Source organism: Arabidopsis lyrata (assembly GCF_000004255.2).
Source record: "Arabidopsis lyrata subsp. lyrata unplaced genomic scaffold ARALYscaffold_6, whole genome shotgun sequence".
Taxonomy (NCBI): domain Eukaryota; kingdom Viridiplantae; phylum Streptophyta; class Magnoliopsida; order Brassicales; family Brassicaceae; genus Arabidopsis; species Arabidopsis lyrata.
The window spans coordinates 20,114,765-20,125,594 of NW_003302550.1; the positions used below are offsets into that span (position 1 = coordinate 20,114,765).

Genomic DNA, 10,830 nt, shown 5'->3' on the forward strand with positions numbered 1-10,830 from the left:
AATCTAACGTTAAAATCTGGTGTTATTAGATCTTATACTTCATTAGATTTTAAAAGTTTGGTGTTATTCAATGGTGGAGTTAAAGTCAATTCTTTAAGGTTTGTAAAATCCAGTGTTATTCAAAACTAAAAGACTTGTAAAATCTTTGTATATTAAGTCATTTCAAATGAAACCTCTTTGGAGTTTCATGAGTAAATTATTAGAATCAAAATCCAAGATATACTGCAGAGATTTTGAAATCCACACAAACAGATTCTTAAAACCAATATCAGAAAACAAATCTAAACCTTAAAGAATTGACTTTAACTCCACCATTGAATAACACCCCCTAAATCTCTTAAATGTATTGATAGAAATTACTTAATTTAAGAAGAAATTTTGTTTGACTTGTGTAAGGTTCAAAGATATATACTATTATATCAATGTATTTAGGTTTGAATGGATTTAAGGAAATGTAATTACTATTTGTAAGTAATTAGTTTGTCTATAACCCCTAACTAAGTGTATATATATATATGTATATTCTACTCTAATGAAGCATTCAGACATATTACATTTATAGGGAGAAGGTGATTATCCCAAATGAATTCTTCAAATCTTTCCCCAACTACTATATCTTAATAATAATTGTATATATATATAAGAAAAAAACTAATGATCTCACTTTTCTAGTCTACAGGTTGATGAAAATGAAATTAGTGTGTGGACTTCCATTGATGTGCTATATTATATGTTGTAGCTTTCTATTGGGTCATTGCCATGGCGTTGTAGAAGAACCAAAGATATTAAAAAGTAATAAAGATCTTGAAATAGAGCAAAAACTTAAGCTTATCAACAAACCTGCGGTTAAAATCATAAAGGTTTATCTTCTCACCATGTTATAGAATAATTGAATGTGTTTATCAAATATATATATTATTAGAATTCTTATCCTAAGTATCCTTGGATATGTATAATAGAAAGACGATAGAAGTTATGAAATCATGCGTGAAACACTTATGAAATATTATGAAAACAGATAATATATTTTTTTCTTTATGAATACGCAGTCTATTAATGGTGAGCGGTATGGCTGCGTGGATTTCTACAAACAACCAGGACTTGACCACTCATCCATGAAGAACTACACATTTCACTATAAGGTATTGCATTGATAATATGTATTTTCTTGATATTTAGAGGATTACAACTCTATGTAAATAGATGGTAATTAAGAAATTGGCAATACTGTGACTGATATAATTTTTGGATTATTTTTATTATTTTATTAATTAGTAATTATTACGAGATAAGTAATTTTTGTGTGTGTCCACTAGATTGGAGATTAGAATCTAATAAGAATTTAAGTTTAGGATTTAGTTTGGTTTGAACGTCATGTGATAAGTTAGACGTCTACATAATCAAATAAAACAGTAATGAATAATAAATATCACCTACCTTGTGAAACATTAGACTTCTATATAACAAAATAACATGTTACATAAAGAAAAGTAAAGTTTCCAGTAATTGTTAAAATAAAAAGATAAAATGCAAATTTATATTTCAAATTATTGTTATTTTCTTTATTGCAATCTTCCCTATTGCTATTTGGTAAACTTCTTTCTAATAACTAAGCTACCTTCTTTTTTAAAAACTGATATTGGATACACATATAATGACCCAAAATTTTTAAAATATTTAATATGAAGTATAAGTAATTGATACGGTATTTTGATTAGCGAGTGATATTTCAAAAATGTACTTTTGATTTTCAATTTACATTTTTTATAGTAGATTAATTTAAGAAGAGTACCTTTATTAAAATATAATTTTGGTATGACTAATTAATTAATTTATATTGGATTTTGATGTGCAGATGCGTATATCATACCTCGGAGGGTCAAAAATGAAAAGAGAGACACATAGTAACAAAACATTTGGTCACTTTTGGGAGAATGGCGTAGGCTGTCCTATTGGTACCGTTCCTATACTTCGAGTCAATAAAGAGGCTCTTTTGAAAATGAAATCTTTCGATGGCGATAATTCTAATCCGCAAAGTTCGTGGAGCAAAACCTATAAACCTACATCTTCTATTGAAAGTCATCATGTAAGTGCTTTCTTTAAGTTTTTATCTTACGAGTAAGAAATGTTAAGAATATATAATAGAACTTTATAATAATAAGATTGGTGGAAAAGCTAAAATTATAGATGAAAATGTTTGCACATAATTATTAACTAAAACAATGATTAATATTTTTTTTTTAATTTGATGAATACAAAAATATTACAAAAAATTCATGTTAATAATGTATAGCTTTATTACAAACACGTGATTTTGATTAATATTTCGTGGAAAGTTTATATATGGTGGATGATACATTAGGAAATATAAGTAATTGTATATTGTAATTCATAATTTAATATTATCTATTATTTGATACTGTTATATTTGAATACATCAAAAATGTGGTTTCTATTGACTCAAATTACTTATACCAATTTATAAGATATTGATTCTAATTTCTGAGCATTACAATTTAGCCATATCACAATGTTAGTTTTCTCAACCATTGTATTCACTACTCAGTTTGCTGTGGTGCGGACTACTAAAGGGAAACCTAGGAGTTACAATGGTGCGTCTATGAATATTAATGCATTCACTCCTTCAGTTGAACCTATGCAATTTAGCTCTACTCGGATGCATTTTCAAATTGGAAATGAATTCATCCAAGTTGGTTGGACCGTAAGTTAATATAAATTCAGATCCGCTATTTTTTATATTCGATGTATTATGGTGTATCTTTTTCTATTATTAATGTATATGAATCATATTTTCTATTCATTTTAGGTACACCCGCAATTATACCATGACTCTAACTCGCGGCTATTCGTATTTACAAATGTGAGCGGACTAGATCTTGTTTTTATATAATTTATACCATATACACGACTTATGCATAATTGATAATTCAATGATTTAAAGTCGCATATTATATGGTTTGATTCAGTCAGGAGGACATGAGTGTTATAATCCCTTCTGTCCAAATGGATCCGGAATGATACTAGTTAGTGAAGATTTTACTCCTGGTCTACTTACTGGGAAAAAAGGTATTGACTTCACCATAATGAAGGTAAGTTCTTTTCTAACTATTGTACTCATAACTCTGTATATTCGGGCATTCAAGAACGTTTGAGTATATGGTATGTATAGTAATATGTAGATGTATGCAAATATGAATATGGATATGGGTACTAAAAATTTAGTGTTAGGATATTTGTATCACATCCAATATATCTAAATTATTTTTCATATTAAAATTTTAAAATAATTCAAAAATTAAATTCAATGAAAATTTTTGTCAATTATAGTTTAACAAAAATGAGATCAGATATGGATTATCGCGGTTCCCCAAATTTTTTTTTGCTATAATTTAAAGTTTGGGTACAGGACAAAATCAACGGGAATTGGTGGCTGTTGATGGGCACCTCCTTGGAAGAAATTGGGTTCTGGCCATCAAGCAGATTCAAAGAAAGTTCTGGTACAAGGGTCGAATGGGGTGGTGAAGTCTATAGCCCTTCGCCTCCAAATCCTCCGATGGGAAATAGTCAGTATCCGACGGGGAGCCCCATAGAAGACTCATATGTCCGTTTGATCACGACTGTAGACGAAAATTATAATACCGACCAAATTGTGGAAAACACAGAGAGGTATTCAGACAGTTGTTATGAAGTGAGAGATACAATAGAGACGTTTTGGGCACATGTAGGTCATCTTATTACCTATGGAGGCCCTAGGTGTATATAAACTTTGATAGTGACTTAGCATTATTCCAAAATTGTAATAATGTCTGAAAAAATCAAGAGAATAAGTTTCTTAGTATGAAGAAAAATAAAATAAAAAGAAACTTAAGAGATTTTTTTTTTGTCAACCATACATTATTTAAAAAGTCATTCCACGATTGGTTGCTCAATCTGGAGGAAAAGTGTTTACAGATGAAATTTTAGAAAATAAACTTCTAGAGTAACTAGCTAGGCAATATGTCTTATCATTATGATGTGAGTCAAATTAGACCTAAGACTACTCTCTCAAATAAGAGATCGTGTGTAGCACTTCAGGGTCGAATTCCACAAAGCTCTCGTGTTCACACAATAGACTAACATGTTTTGAATTAAGCTAAACAAAAAATAAGAATATCAAATAAAAGCAAAGCAAGTAAATCGGGTTTTAAATCAGATGAGGAAAACGTCAGCTTTAGGGATTTCTCAGGAAATAGACTAATAGTAAATCTAACAAATTAATTAGGATTATTTATCGAACTGTTCTAGAACTCAAATCACTAATGTATAGTCAATCACCTCTCGAATGTATTGACTAACTAAACCTAATATCAGAAAGTTCCACCTCTCGAATGTAAACTCCTAGAATTAGACTAGCATTAATAACAGGTTTGATATGTTCACAGATATTCCTAGACCACCTCTCGAATGTATCTAATTTTTGCCCACCTAATATAGTTCCAGTAACAGGTGACCTCTTGAATCTACCTATTATCCTATGATCAAGTTCTAGTTAGCTACTCTAGAACTAGCATTAAGAACAACATAAAGTGAAGAACTCTAAAGATTAATCCTAACATGTAATCGATCTACTAATTCATCTAATTAAATCCCTAATGAGAATCCCTAAACCTAACAAGCAAACTACTCAGACATGAAGATTGAAACAAACAAAATGATTGAATAGAATTGCATTAAGAAAACAAAGAAGAAAATAGAGTTAAGAAAGATCTTCTCTGGAGGAGCTCTCTCCAATTATCTCTCAAAGAGTTCAAGTTCCAAAGAATACAACAGAATAAGAGATTGAGAGATGTCTCTAAAACAAAATCCTAAAAATCTATTTATATGTTCTTAAAAACGTGCAGAGACTTCTTTGTAAATAGAGAAATGTTCTGGGGAGATTCTGCAAATCTTCATAACTTCAAAGAGACTCGAAATCGAATTGCCGTCAGATGTTGGTGTCGACCAATAGTAGGGGTGGTGTCGATCGACATTTGCACGTATTTGGTCTCCGGATTGCTCTTGTGGCATAACTTCTCGGTTTTGCTCCAGAATGATCCATAATCTCCAAATTGGTTCTGAACGTGTAAAGTAGGCCTGGGAATTCGAACCGAACCAAACCGATTTGTCCGAACCGAGATTTGGACAAATCGGTCGGTTCTTGTTAATTGAGTAAAACCGGTCAGAATGTTTAAATTTTGATTCGGTTAACCAAAATTTTCGGTTTAACCAAAGAAACCAAAAACCCTAACCTTAATATCCCAGCCGCCTACGCTTCTTGAGTTCTTCTTCAATTATTTTGTTCTTGATCTTCTCTTTCCATAACCCTCTCTCTTCTTCTTCGATTCATCATCACCATCATCTTCTTCTTCTCTGATTTGTTTGCTGCTTCTTCAATTCACCATTCATCATCATCATCTTCTTCTCTGTTTCGTCATCATCATGTTCTTCTTTGATTTACACTTCTTTTCTCCTGTTTTTCTTCAATCATCTGCTTCGCCGATTACACCGCGAGCTTCAGGAGATCTCAGCCGCTGGCATCTCCTCCTCGATTCATCTTCTTCGTCTTTTTTTTTTTCAATACATTTTTTTTAAACCTTTTTTTTTGTTTTGGATTGGCCCATTAAAAATTATTTGGCCCATTATAGACTATTTGGCCCAAATTCTTTTAACCGAAATAACCGAATTCAAAAACCGAAATAAACTGTGTCCGAACCGAACCGAACCGAACCGAAATCTTAATTGGTTAATTTCGGAATAGCTTTCATCTTCCAAAAAAACCGAAAAACTGAGTAACCGAAACCGAATAAACCGAACGGTTCGAATTCCCAGGCCTAGTGTAAAGACCTGAAAAGGACTAGAAAAGACTCTAGAAATAACAAAAAAACTCTAAAATTGACATATATATCATGGATAAAAACGGTAAAATCCATGATATATCACATTACATGAGCGAGGAATATTAGAAAGCAAGAAAGAAGGAAATGAATCACGAAGCAAACCAATTTCGTCTATCTGATTGGAATGGGCCACTCCTCCGGCGCCTGCACCATCAAAACTAGTTTTGTACTATCTATCTTGAATATCTGACAATCAATCCTTTTGAAGAGGATCATTTTCATACCGCATAAAAGAGCTTCTGTTTACGCGTGAAGAAGAGATGAGCTCGTCCGGTGACATTTTGCTCCTAATAGAATTGTAAGATGGTCTCTCCGAAAGCACCACCATCCTAAACTTATGGTAGGATCCAATTGTTTCCACGAAATGTCAATCCGACATATTAGAATTTGAGTATAATTGTTGAATGTTTCTCTATTTTCAACTGATTCGATCGGAATCAATTGAGTTTCTTCACAGATTAATTGTTCACTTAAAGCGTGATCTATTATATCTATTGGTTCAGATTATATACCTTAAAATACCTTTTCATTCCTGGTTTTCCATAAAAACCATAAAATCCATGGAAAACAGTGAAATTTTCCTCTCTCAGCGGCTTTAACTAGTAATCTCCAAAATAGAAGTCTAGATTCAAATACACCGAGTTTAAAGGAATTTAAAGAACAATTTTATATCTTTTTATTTAACTTGTTTGATTTTGTTAGAAAAGGAAAGAAAGAAGAACTAGCTATATGTTCCAAAATTAGAAAATATCTTATTTATTATATCATAATCTCTAGAAAATATTCCGCTACGTAAGCTAAACTTTTTATCTTACAAATCTTTTATTTTTTTTTTATATAGATATTAAGATATAGTTCTCTAGAAAAACTTTAATTGGTGTTAGCACTCTTAAGTACTTTAGAAACTTTTTAGAACTTACGCTTTAATTGAACTCTGGATCAAAATCCTATGATTAAACTTATAGCCCAAAGTCAAGTTTAAATTTTTTTTTTTTTTTTTTTTTTTTTTTTTTTTTTTTTTTTTTTTTTATGTCAAGTCAAGTTTAATTTCACTACCCAAATATTTGAGGTCATATATTAGAAGAATAGGCTCAATGGTCTACATGCATTTTATCATGTGTATGGTAATAGTGATTATTTTATAGGATCGATTTGTAAGAAAACGGACTAATAAAATCTATGAAATATTACGTTTTGTAATCGATGAAATTGTGTGATTTTGATATTTTCGAGTAATATAACTTATGTGGTTTTGTTCTTTTTTTTTATAAACGTGTGGTTTTGTTGTTACTATGCAATTGCGTAGTTACGAAATTATATAATTATGAAATTATAGTTACGTGTATATAATTATGAAATTATAGTTACGTGTATATAATGATGACAAAAAAAAAAAAAAAATTACTATATAATTATGAAATTATTGTAGGTTTAGTAAAATTGTGTATTATTCATGAATAAGGAGTCCTATATTTATAGGTTACAAAGGAGATATTCTAGAGAATTCTAGAAGATATTCTCTAAAATATACACAAGAAGATATGGAATATTTTCATATATATCTACTACTCTAACATGCCCCCTCAAGATGGAGAACCATTGGTTACTCCAATCTTGACCCGAAGATCTTGAAATCGAGCCCGCGGAAGTGGTTTAGTGAGACCATCGGCTAGTTGATCAATGGAGTTAACATGAACTACTCGTATGACTCCATCTTGAATGAGTTCTCGAACAAAATGATAATCCAATGCAAGATGTTTCATCCGAGAGTGAAACACGGGATTAGCGCACAAGTACGTAGCACCAATGTTGTCACAAAAAACTATCGGAGTCGTCGGGAGTCTAACTCGAAGTTCAGATAATAGCGAGACAATCCACTTGACTTCAGAGGCAGCCTCCGTAACAGCCCTATACTCCGCTTCGGTTGATGATCGAGAGACACCTTTTTGTTTCTTAGAAGACCAAGAAATGGGATGTGATCCTAGATAGACAACGTATGCGCCCGTGGAAGAATAGTTATCTTTATCACCGCCCCAATCTGCATCAGAGTAAGCCTTAAGATCCAAGGAAGCACGAGACGAAAACCATAGACCATGATCTACTGTACCAGCAAGGTACCGCAACACACGTTTGACAGCATCCCAGTGAACTGTTGTAGGTTTATGCATAAATTGAGATAGCCTATTAACCGCAAAGCCAATGTCAGGTCTCGTGAGTGCAAGATATTGTAAGCTCCCAACAGCAGCACGATACTCGGTCGGATCCGACAAACTAACCCCATCAGAACCTGTGAGACTCGTCGCAGAAGTCATCGGAGTAGGCACTGGTTTAGCATAAAGCATGTTATACTTGGTGAGAATATCAGTCGTGTACTTCCGTTGATTCAAACGTATGCCGGCAGACGTGCGTGTGACTTCAAGACCGAGAAAGTATGAGAGCTCACCCATGTCCTTGAGCGAGAATCTATGGGAGAGAGCTTGTATAAAGCCATCAATTGCTTTAGCACTATTACCCGTAAGAACAATATCATCAACATACACTAGCATGTATATGAGAACTTCTCCCTTGTGAAAAATGAAAACCGACGCATCCGCCAATGAATTAACAAAGCCATTGCTTAGAAGAAAATCTCTCAACGCATTATACCATGCTCTCGGAGCCTGCTTTAATCCGTATATCGCTTTGTGTAAACGACATACAAAGTGTGGACGGTCTTTGTCAATAAAACCCGGTGGTTGACTCATATATACTTCTTCGTTAAGATTCCCTTGTAAGAATGCATTGTTCACGTCGAGTTGTCGTAAAACCCAATTTTTTCGAGCTGCTAGTCCAAGAACTACACGTATTGTCACATGTTTGATAACCGGACTGAATGTTTCCTGGAAGTCTATGCCTGGTCGTTGATGAAAGCCTTTCGCAACAAGTCGCGCCTTGAATCTATCAACTGTCCCGTCTGGTTTCCTCTTGATAACAAAGATCCATCGATTTCCAACAACATTAGATGCATGACGTGGGTCTACGAGTGTGAACGTACCATTGCGAACAATAGAGTCAAATTCAGCTCCCATAGCATTTCTCCATCTTTCATCTTTCATGGCCTGAACATGAGAAGTCGGTTCTACCTCCGCAAGTGTGACATTATTCACATATTTTTGGTTTGGTTTCCGAATGTTGTTCTTGGCTCTTGTCACCATTGGATGAACATTTGCCGGGACAACTGGGAGAGGATCCGGTTCTTCAACAACATTGTTGTCTTCCACAACATGATCTTCTACTTGCTCAGTTTCTTGATCGGACGTAGTAGCCGGTGAATTGGTGTCATGTGTCGTCTCGGAAGGTGGTAACGTTGGGGAAGGATCCAAACTAGGGGCTGAGCTGGTGATGAGTGGCTCACGATAGACCCGAGTTGTAGACACAGGATGGGAAACAGAAGAAGAAGACTCATGGGAAGTGTTAGACGAAGTTATGAAATTTGGAAAGGGAAATTCATCTTCAAAAAATTCTACATGTCGAGACACAAAAATTTTTGACGATGAAAGATCATAACAAATGTAAGCACTTTGTGTTAGAGAATATCCAAGAAAAATACATGGAACTGAACGAGGAGAAAGCTTGTGTTGTGAGTAGGGGCGAAGCCATGGATAACAAAGACAACCAAATACACGAAGTCTTGTGTAGTTTGGTTCGGAATGAAATAGAGCTTCATATGGTGAGACATTGGAGAGAATCGGTGTAGGCATTCTGTTGATAAGAAATACCGCGGCAGCAAACGAATAGGACCAGTACTCAAGTGGTAATTTGGCGTGAGATAGCAACGATAAGCCCGTCTCCACAACATGTCTATGTTTTCTCTCCGCAATGCCATTGTGTTCCGGTGTATGTGGTGGTGACGTGAGATGAGAGATTCCATGACTGGCAAGATAGGACCGCAAGCCAATATATTCTCCACCATTATCCGAGTATAACGTGGTGATCTTTGTCTTGAACCGATTCTCAACCAATGCCCTGAAGATAGGAAAAATGGTAGCAACGTGAGATTTTTGTTTGATTGGATAAAGCCATGTATATCTTGTATAGTGATCAACAAAGATAACATAATATTTATATCCATCAATCGAATAAATTGGTGAAGTCCATACGTCAGAAAAAACAATATCAAGTGGAGAATGAGACTTGAGCGATGATTGAGAAAACGGTAGTTTATGACTCTTATTAATAGAACAAGCATTGCAAATTGTTTTGAAAGACATAGGAATCCTAGAACGAGTAGAAATCAACTGAATAATAGAATTTGCTGGATGTCCAAGACGGGCATGCCAAGCGGAATTAGACGTTTTTGAAATTGAAAAAGCTGAAGCAAAAGAAGATCCAGGAGAAATCGTTGGCCACTCATACAACCCTGCATTAGCTCTGCCTTTGATTATTGTTGCCCCCGTGTTGAGATCCTTCACCTGAAAATCATTAGGACACATTTGAACCATAACACCATTAGACCGACATAGCTTATTCACCGAAATAAGATTTTTTTTCATATTTGGTACACAAAGAATATTGTCAAGTAATAAATTCTTTGTAGTTGTAGGAAAAGTAGTAGAACCCGTAGTGGTGATTGGTAAGCCTGCTCCATTACCAACAATTACTTCGTCACCTCCATTGTACGATCCCGTGATGGACATATTACTCATGTCGGTGGCAATGTGGTGTGTCGCTCCACTATCTAAAAGCCAGGGGGCTTGGGAGTAGTTTGTGGAAGCGGTATAGTGAGCTCTTGGTTGCCAATGTTGAGGTGGCATCGGTGGTGACGGAGTCCACGTGTTTTGTGATGGCGGAGACGGATAATACGACGATGGTTGAGACCATTGTGGCGAGTTGAGTTGTCGACAGGTGCGAGCAC

The 10,830-nt window shown here is 34.4% G+C and overlaps 1 long non-coding RNA gene across 1 annotated transcript; it reads right to left on the bottom strand.

The window, feature by feature from the left end:
* Positions 1-3,321: 3,321 nt before the first annotated feature.
* On the bottom strand, positions 3,322-6,916 carry LOC110227307. The gene is made up of 2 exons (XR_002331079.1): positions 3,760-6,916; positions 3,322-3,638 (listed from the first exon to the last, which is right to left on the bottom strand). It is a non-coding gene; the product is annotated as an uncharacterized LOC110227307 (long non-coding RNA).
* Between the last annotated feature and the right edge of the window lie 3,914 nt (positions 6,917-10,830).